We start from the raw sequence: 10,610 nt of genomic DNA, 5'->3' as shown, positions 1-10,610 counted from the left end.
CTTAGTGATAGTAATATCATATTATTAAACAATTTTAAACCGTAATTATCAATGAGTAAGGTTGAGTATGGTTGTTCAACATAATAATATTATTCAATGTCGTTGTAGAAAAGAAATTATGTCAAATTGTTATGATGATACATGCTTTAATAATGTGATCATACAAATGGACTAATGTAACAAACAAGTTAACCTCACATTGTGACAAATATTTTTTTATGTTATCATGATATAGAAATTTATCTAATGTTGCAATGGAACAAACATTCTCGCAATGTTACATTACATCGCAATTTATCCAACATCATAATGTGACATTACCCAATTAGTCAACCACATTTACTAATGTAGTTGACTATGTTTGACAATGTTTGATTCGTTTAATAACCAACATTGTTCAAATTTGGCCGAATATAATCTCCTATGAATATTGTCAAGTATATCAACCACATTAGTTGAACATAATCAAGAAAAGTCAACCTTTATTGCCCATGTTTAAATAATTCACTACAATGAAACTCGGTCAACCATATATTTACCATATTTAACAAAAATCAATCTTGTTCACTCATATCTACCCTTCATCAACGTAACTCAACTATATACAATCATAGTCAACCATGTTTGACCAAAATCAGACATTGTTAACGTTAGCCAACTATGGTCATCCTTCGTTTGTCACAATCAACATTTTTAATAATAATGATAATAAAGTTAATCTATAATAATAATAATAATAATATGAATATTAAGGTTAATTATAATATTATTACAATTATATGATTCAATGTAATATTAATAGTTGACAATGATCAAATTTTGCCAACCCTATAGCATTATTATTGATATTAATGAAGTTTACTAATACGAATCATAAGGTTGACACTATATATTATTGATTAATTAGCTATTAAAATTATTGATTAATATTAATAATCAAACATGTTGTGACATTGGAATGGTACATAAATATTTTCATATTTGGCTAAACATTGTCTCAATGTGACAATCATTATCGCCATGCTATATTACATTCAAATTTATTCAACATTGCATCGCGACATAATAAATTTAGCCAACCACATTAACTAATATGTTTGACTATGTTTAATAGTCAACACTTTTCAACTCCAAACAAACATAATCTCTTGTTAATATTAATGATTGATGTTCATAATCAAATATAGCGGAACAAAGTGACCCTCTATAGTCAATGATTAAATAGTTGACCATGATCAAATTTTGTCGACACTATGTTTGCCATATCTAGCAATCGTCAATCTTGTTCACTCATAGTTGTCCTCAATTAACATAACTCGACCATATTCAATTATAATCAACCATGTTTGACCAAATTAAAACACTAGAAACCTTCTTCAACTAAGCTGATCCTTAGTTGGTTATAATCAAGAAAATAGTTAATAATAATAATAATATCTAGGTTGACTATATTATTATTATTATTATTACATTATGATTGAATATAATATTAATAGTTGACGAGACTCAAATTTGGTGAAGCCTATAACATTATTATTAATATTAATAAAGTTGATTAATAATAATAGCAATAGTAATAAGGTTGAATATATTGGTGATATTCAAAAGTAACCAATTATAATTGTACAAAGGGAAACATTGACAACTAGCAAACCAAGATCAAACGATCATTGGATATACTATTACATGGTTGATCGTTGGATATATTATTACATGGTTGAATGTTTTATTAGTAGTTGGCCATGATCAAACTTGGTCAACATATAAAAATAATATTATAGGGTTGACCAACCTTATTCACAAGCCCTAATAATAGTAACTCTAGTGTTTTTCGTTAATTTTTAGTGACTAACAATTTCAGGTTTTGTGATTAAGATTTACTATGGTTGACTTAGGTCAACCTTAGTCAACCTTGTTTGGTCATAGTCACCGTTTAAAAATGTTTAATTTTGACTATGTTAATATTGTTGAAATGATATTGACAAATATTAATAACGAAACATGTTGTAGCATTCGAATGGTATAGAAATTGATCCAACGTTGCATTTTCCCAAACATTGTCACAATGTGACAATTATTGTTGCAATGTTACATTATATTGCAATTTATCCAACGTCACATATGACAATAATAATAAAGTTGACTGTAATAATCATATTAAATTCGAGTCAACCGTGGTTATCTAAAATCAAACATGGATTCAATATTATTATATGATTGAATATCTTATTAATAGTTGACCATGATCAAACTTAATCAACCCTATTATTATAATAATAATAATAATAATAATTAAACATTAACGTTAATATAAATGTAAATACGTCTAATCTTAACCTTATTATTAACAAATATTTTTGAAATTAACATAATGATCAAACTCAAAAACCCTCTTTAATCATAATTTACGAAGGTCAATAAATAACCTCACACACTATAGCCCTTCAACTAACGTAACCATGTGTATAATCTTCCAAATTTTATATATGCCAATCAAAATATGAAAATAATACCCCACATGATTTTGATTTTAAAAATAAATAAAAAAAAAAAACCAAAATTTCTTATAATGATCAAACCCCCCTTGACGTGACCTAACAAGTACCATACAGTACCATACAGATTGAAATCCATTTATTATGCGTTAGAAGGATTTTTCATTCTCGCTAACTATCTAATTTCACAATCGTGAGCTTTTGGTCGAAAACGCTTGTGATAACGATTATTATAAAATCTCTGCACAAAATCGTTTTACTCGTGAGCCAGCATAGTCACGAGTACACTGTTTCATTTATCCAAAAGATCACATACATGGACAGCACTTGCGTCCTAACCCGCTCATTGTATCGATGAATGTTTGAAACAAAGTACAGGTACATGTGCAACTCGGCCAAGCTATCTGTCACCACGAATCCTTCAAATCAACTATCCACCCGACAAAGTGCTTGCCTTCACATGACTCGCAGATGATTACTAATTCCGTCAGAAGACAATACGACATGACTATATTAACATATTCTCGACGATTTGATATGTGGGTAGCTTCAACGCAAATCTCACCTGGCGACAAGTTTTGGTTCCTACCCTAATATGTATTGTGCGTATGCATCACCTTGCGTATCGGATGCCCTTTCGGAAAAATGCAACCACTTATAGCAATCGTGATGTTTCATTTATATCAGATTCCCTTTGGAGAAAATGCTACGACCATGAAAAATCCGTATTGAATTCTGATCTGCAATCTAAGTAAAAGAATCTCATGCTTTGCCGATGAAGAAGGATCTGAAGATGTGTAGTAATTTCCTGCGCCTACAGTCCAGGTTCATATGCTGCTGTAGGAATACTTTGATCTAATGGGCGGTAACCTTGACCTCTTCCCTGCTCCATGGGTGCTCGTCTGAGCCATGTCTAATTCTGCTTTGGTGTGGCCACCTCCTTCAGTGGTGCGACCACCACCCGCAGTGGCTTGCTCCTCAATCTCTCTGGTGCTACCACCACCCACAGTGGCCTGCCCCTCAATTGGTTGCTCCGTCTCATGAAAGAAAATGGAGATGGTAGCAGTGATGATGGGCTTGTTCAGCCCTAAACGAAATGTGAATTGGGCATTCTGGGGATGTAGCTGTGGATTGGGTGGAGTACTACTGGGAGGCGAGGCAGAAATAGTAGGAATGTTGCTGGGAGGCGAGGCAGGGGCGGTGAATGGAGGCGGTAAGATTGAGAATGACCTCTTCCACTATGGGTATTTGGGTAGCGCCCAGGAGTCTACTCGGTTAGAGAGGAAGTAGAATCAGAAACTGGAGAATGCTGGGGACGAGTCAGGCTTCCTCTGCTTCCTCCCATGTGACTGCACATACGGTGTCACATTCTCGGAATATTGTCTTCAGAAGTTTGAGAATTCCTGCTGGGATTGCGCTCAGAGTGTTGTAGAGACTCAGTTGAATTTGCGGGCTACTCAACGGAGGGATTAATAGCAAAGGCCGAATGGAAGACAAAATGGTAATCCAGGCTCTGGGTGAAGTGAATTCCGTGGCTGAAATCAATGTAGCAGAGGAGGTGGCAGCGTCTCCCAGTGGTTGAGCAGGAGCTAGGTGCTGCAGCGGCTTGAGGGCAGAGGCATTGTAGTGGCAGAGGATGATGGACAGGTGCAGTGGTGAAATTGTTCCTAGAATTCATGTTTGCGTAGAGCCGAGGTGGGTGGTTACTTACAAGTTGGAGACAGTGCCCCCTTAAGTTGCATTTATGGCTATTGTTAATGCCAATTTTAGACCACTATGCCAGTCTACGGAAGGCCATGTGGTCTAGCCACATGCCAATCCAGTCGACCGCCACCTCATTGTCCTTGTTGATCATCCGCATCTCGAAATAAACAAAATATTTCAATATGCAAGACTAAGTAATATTAACACACACACACACACAGATATATATTAATTGTGGCTCATAAATAAAATATTTCAATGGTCATATTATGTAAAATATTTGAATATAAAGTGTGTGTATATATATATATATATTCTATGGTTTAAAAATGCAATTGAAAAAGATAAACAGTTATGGTTTAAATCTTTTGGGTAGTCTTTCTAATCTACATTTTTATGAATTTGATATTTTTCAGAAATATTTTTGGATAAATTTTGTTAGAAATATAGTAAATGTTAACTTTAAGTGCATGTTTAAACTATGTAGTCTACTTAATCTAAGTGCTCATTTTTTTTGTGAAGATAATTTATCCATTTATGCATCCTAAAAAGGAATTTACACAATAAAAAAATAGAGATGGGTTGAAACAATACGTAACCATCTTGACCATTTATCTATCAAATAAAAAAACATGAGATCAAATTTCTTGAAGAAAAATTATTTTTTGATGTTTTAGGTATTACACTTTAAAAAATTTGATCCTCTAAATAAAAAGGAAATCTATAATTGAAATAAGCTTGTGATTTAATTAAAATTATTATCATAACATTATCTCATTAAATAATTCTAATTTGTAAGCACCGTAAGCACTCTAATATAACATTGTAATTAATTGGTTCTGAAATATGCCGTAAAACTATTTTTGGTTGGCTAAGAGCTCATCTTCTTTGAACATAAAGAAAAATGTTAACCATCCCAAGATCTAGAGACATTTGGCAGTAGTGAAAGCGTACCCCCTTGTGGGCCACTGAAAAATTGTTCCAGGTGATTTGGTTTTCCTTGAATACAGGTGATAAATCTGCTTGCATTTGCTAATGATAATGGTCCTCACTACTATTTTAACAACTAAATTATTATAAATTTTCCCACTTAAAAAAACATTGTAATCAGTGATTTAATTATAATTACGCCGTAAGGCATTTCCCTTTGAAATAAACCCCCCAAAATGCTTTTCTGTCCTAATAGTAACCGTCAGATCTATTGTTAGACGATTGAATAGAAATCAGCCGTCTAATTTAATAGAAAATGTAATAGAACATTAAAAGACCTTAAAAAAGGGTTAACGTATCAGTTATAATACCTACCGAATGAACCCATCCTGCACGCGGATATTTGCGTTTGATGTAGAGGAGAGGAGGGCAAGGGTGTTGAGGAGGGTCAGTTCGGTCATAACTCCTGCATTTCTTGTTCGTGTTTGATCTATAAGGCTGCTCAGATGTTAAATATATTTGATTCGGTCTACTTTGTTCTGAGGGCAAATGAAACTCTCCGGCTTATGAAGGTTGGTTTGAATTGAGGAATTTGGGATACATAAACATTGGCCATGTTCTCCGGACCATGGAATTGGGGATTTCTCCATAGGGTTTTAGTGTTTCAGGGTTTTGAGACTTGAATACCTCGAAAAGATTTGATGGGCGGGTTTTGAGAGTTAAAATCTCGAAAAGATTTGATGGGAACAGGTCTTCCGGAGATTTGAGGAATGCAAAACATGGAGGACAATGTGTAGAGCAGCTGGAGTCTCCACGGCAACAAAGAAATATGTGCCCATTACGAGATTCTAGAGAGGGTCGGCAGTGGAACTTATTCGGATGTGTACAGAGGGCGGAGAAAGGAGGACGGTCTAATAGTAGCCCTTAAGGAGGTGCATGACTATCAAAGCTCTTGGAGAGAGATTGAGGTGCTACAGAGGCTTTGTGGGTGCCCCAATGTTGTGAGGCTCTATGAGTGGTTTTGGAGAGAAAATGAAGACGCAGTTCTGGTTTTGGAGTTTCTACCTTCCGATCTCTATTCTGTCATTAATTCTGCTAAGAATAAGGGAGAAAATGGTATTCCCGAGGCCGAGGTTAAGGCCTGGATGATTCAGATCTTGCAAGGGCTGGCTGACTGCGATGCCAATTGGGTATCTATTGTGACCTAAAGCCCTCTAATCTTCTCATTTCGGCAGATGGAATTCTCAAGCTCGCTGATTTTGGACAAGTAAGTATAGATGATTTAGTGGCTTGCCATCTACTGCCTCTTTTGTGTTCTTTTTTCTTATCACCTTCAATCCTCTAGCTCTGTTTGACCCTATTTCTTGAAGTGTTCGTACATTCTGTTTTGTTTCCCATTTCATGTTTTTAATATTTTAAAATATGTTGGAAGCCTGCTTATGGTTAACTGCATCTTCATAGTAGTTCAAAATATTAACAAATCTCACACGTGAAAAGTTCAATCTAAAATCTTGAAAATTTTGATTGATTCAAAGCGCTTTGGAAACTAGATAAATGAATTGATTTTGCCTTTTATTATAACTATTCGAGAAAATGTTGCATAGAAGTGCAAGGTTAATAGTTGCCCAAATTGAAACTGAATAGTGCTTAAAGTTTAGTGATTCTTCGTCAGTAGGATGCCTGAACATTTAATAACTTAGTGATCTTTGAATTCGAAAATCAATACTTGCAGGCAAGGATACTTGAAGAGGCTGAAGCGATCTATGGAGTTTGAGCTTCCTCAAGAGGGCGATCTATGGAGTAGAGTATGAGCTTCCTCAAGAGGGCGATCTATGGAGTAGACTATGAGCTTCCTCAAGAGGACATCGTTGCTGATGCCCCAAGAGAAAGGTTGATGGAGGAAGATGATAGTGTTAAGGGAGTGTGGAATGAAGGGGAGGAGGATTCATCCACTGCAGTTGAAACTAATTTTGATGATATGGCAGAAACTACGAATTTGGATTTGAGCTGGAAAAATGAAGGTGATATGGTGATGCAGGGATTCACATCTGGTGTTGGAACTCGATGGTACAGAGCTCCGGAGTTGCTCTATGGAGAAACGATCTATGGAAAAGAAATTGATTTGTGGTCGTTAAGTTGCATTCTGGGGGAGCTCTTGATTTTAGAACCTCTCTTTTCTGGGACTTCAGACATTGATCAACTTAGCAGGCTGGTTAAATTTCCTGGGACTCCAATAGAATAAAATTGGCCTGGATGCTCCAATCTTCTTGATTATAGGAAACTTTGTTTTCCTGGTGATGGAAGCCCTGTTGGTCTGAAGAACCATGTCCCCAATTGCTCAGACAACGTGTTTTCTATTTTGGAAAGACTTGTTTGCTATGACCCTACAGCTAGGCTAAATGCTAAAGAGGTACTTGAGAATAAGTATTTTGTTGAGGATCCTTATCCTGTCCTCACCCATGAATTAAGAGTTCCCTCAACTCTGAGGGAAGAAAACAATTTTTCAGAGGATTGGGCAAAATGGAAGGATATGGAAGCAGATTCTGACTTAGAAAAAATTGATGAGTTCAATGTCGTTCACTCAAGTGATGGTTTCTGCATTAAATTTTCATAAACTCTAATTGACTGATCATGTTTCATCTTCCCCAAATTGCCTTTTATATGGATTAGTATTCTAAATTAGCTTTGGGGGCTGCATGTCTTCAAGCATTCACCACGACAGTAAAGTAATCATTATGATTACTGATGTATTGCTGTCACGGGGTGAGAAACATTATAGCCATGAACCTATTGTTAAATTTTTAGAATTGTCTTATACTTGCTCAAAATAGTGACTGCATGTTTGGGAATAAATTTCTCTACAAAGACCAACTCCAGATTCTTTCTTTTCACTTTGTACTAATGATCATTGTGACTGCAAACTCTTTATACACAATACAGAAAATGCAAATTTAGAGATGACTTTCTATTCTGATGCTTGAATTATAGTTATGAAGAAATGTGTTTTGTTGTGTGACCTGGGACCTGGCATGTGGAGATGCAATTAATTTAAGAAAACTGCAGCTGTTATAAAAGGTATCATAAAAAAACAGTTATCATATGCCCTGAAGGGTGTCCGAATTCAAAATAAATAAGTAAATTTAAGACTGTTGAATAACACTAAAATGTTGGCTGAGAAATTAATAAATTAAACTATTGTTGTGCCTTCCATCTCAATGAAATAACATTTAGACCTATGACTGATCATTATAACAACAAGGCTATTGTAAATAACAACTTGTCGTTTAGGTGATTTAATGGTGATAAGGCGCTCCTAAATTTAGGATCAGTGGGAATCCTCCTCTGTTTGCCTTGAACATGTTGCATCCTATAATTGGTCCCAAAATGCATGATGTGCCAGGCTCCAGGGCAAAATCTTCATATACACTATACAAAAAATGCAAATTTAGAGATGACTTTCTATTATGATGCTTGAATTATAGTTATGAAGATTTTCGTTTTGTTGTGTGACTTGGGACCTGGCATATGGGGATGCAATTAATTTAAGAAAACCACGGCTGTTATAAAAGATATCATAAAAAAATAGTTAACATATGCCCTGAAGGGTGTCCGAATCCAAAATAAGTAAATAACTTTAAGCCTTCTAAATAACACTAAAATGTTGGCTGAGAAATTAATAAATTATATTATTGTTGTGCTTTTCATCTTAATGAAATAACATTTATACCTATGACCGATCATTATAACAGGACTACTGTAAATAGCAACTTGTCATTTAGGTGATTTAATGGTGATAAGGCGCTCCTAAATTTAGGATCAGTGGCAATCCTCCTCTGTTTGCCTTGAACATGTTGCATCCTCTAATTGGTCCTAAAATGCATGATGTGCCAGGCTCTTGTGCCTCAATGGATTTCACTATGTGTAGTCCTTGCATTATTATTCATAAATCCATCCAACCTACTGCTTTTAATTTGTCTTTGGTTTGTTGTTGGGTCCGTTGAGGAGTTTTACAGCTTGAAGACATGAGCCCATAAATCCAATGGGTTCAATGGCCATGGAATAACATAAAATTAGCTTAGGGTTATCATTAGACGTGAAAACATAAAAAATAGAACTTCTTAGCTAATTGGCCTCAAAACTTTTATTGGACCTACTGGAATTTGAAAAGGTAGAATTTATTGCTATTATTTTTTTTATTGAAAAGACCATTTAGCTGACCTCCTAAGATGTATGTGGTGCCTTTTGGAGCCGCCACCTGTTGTTTTAAAACTGATGTGCTAATGTTATCATTGTGGCGTCGTGAAATCTAATTGTTTGCATATTCAGTTAATTTTGTTGATGTCATCTTGATCATGTGGCACATGCTAATCATGCCATGCTTCATTCTAACATGGCTTTCATTTCTGAATCAGTATTATTATGTCCTTGCATTCTCGACACTCCTTGAGTGGTCCTTATATAAATTGCAACCTTTGTTGTTGTTTAAGTATGGGGGATTTTCGCAGTGCATTATATTAGATATCATTTTTGGGATTCAACTGCGTTAAGTAAGTCATTCAAAGTATGACCATTTCCATGAGAGGTAGTCGTAAAGTGACTAATTTCTCATGATTCTTGAATAGTTCACTTAGCACTCATTGCATCGGGTGATGCTCACAGGGGTGAAGAAGTGGGATTGAAACTAGTGAAATGTGGAGAGCGAATCACATAGCATCAATCATCACTTCCGGGGCTTGCACCCGGTAACCAGGACTTCCCAGGAGGTCACCCATCCCAGAACTCCTCTGGCTCAAGCGCGCTTAACTGTGGAGTTTTTCCCACAATCAAGCCCACTTAGCTTGCTACCCCATTTGCAAAACCTTAGCAAGTATTGTGCCTCATGAACCATTCAGGTAGAGATCCCTTGACTCTTTTTGAATTTAAGTATGGGGGATTTTCGCAGTGCATTATATTAGATATCATTTTTGGGATTCAGCTGCGTTAAGTAAGTCATTCAAAGTATGACCATTTCCATGAGAGGTAGTCGTAAAGTGACTAATTTCTCATGATTCTTGAATAGTTCACTTAGCACTCATTGCATCGGGTGATGCTCACAAGGGTGAAGAAGTGGGATTGAAACTAGTGAAATGTGGAGAACGAATCACATAGCATCAATCATCACTTCCGGGGCTTGCACCCGGTAACCAGGACTTCCCAGGAGGTCACCCATCCCAGAACTCCTCTGGCTCAAGCGCGCTTAACTGTGGAGTTTTTCCCACAATCAAGCCCACTTAGCTTGCTACCCCATTTGCAAAACCTTAGCAAGTATTGTGCCTCATGAACCATTCAGGTAGAGATCCCTTGACTCTTTTTGAATTTAAGTATGGGGGATTTTCGCAGTGCATTATATTAGATATCATTTTTGGGATTCAACTGCGTTAAGTAAGTCATTCAAAGTATGACCATTTCCATGAGAGGTAGTCGTAAAGTGACTAATTTCTC

At 35.9% G+C, this 10,610-nt stretch overlaps 1 pseudogene; it reads left to right on the top strand.

Annotated features, from left to right (window-relative positions):
* The first annotated feature begins 5,908 nt into the window (after window positions 1-5,908).
* On the top strand, window positions 5,909-7,743 carry LOC149166698 (cyclin-dependent kinase F-1-like; annotated as a pseudogene).
* The last annotated feature ends 2,867 nt before the right edge of the window (window positions 7,744-10,610 follow it).

Source organism: Pinus tabuliformis, chromosome 5_1, assembly GCF_031772625.1.
Source record: "Pinus tabuliformis cultivar Carrire ecotype Pingquan chromosome 5_1, CPIR1, whole genome shotgun sequence".
Taxonomy (NCBI): domain Eukaryota; kingdom Viridiplantae; phylum Streptophyta; class Pinopsida; order Pinales; family Pinaceae; genus Pinus; species Pinus tabuliformis.
Note: the sequence above shows the minus strand (reverse complement) of the source record. Positions and strands in the feature narration are given on the sequence as shown.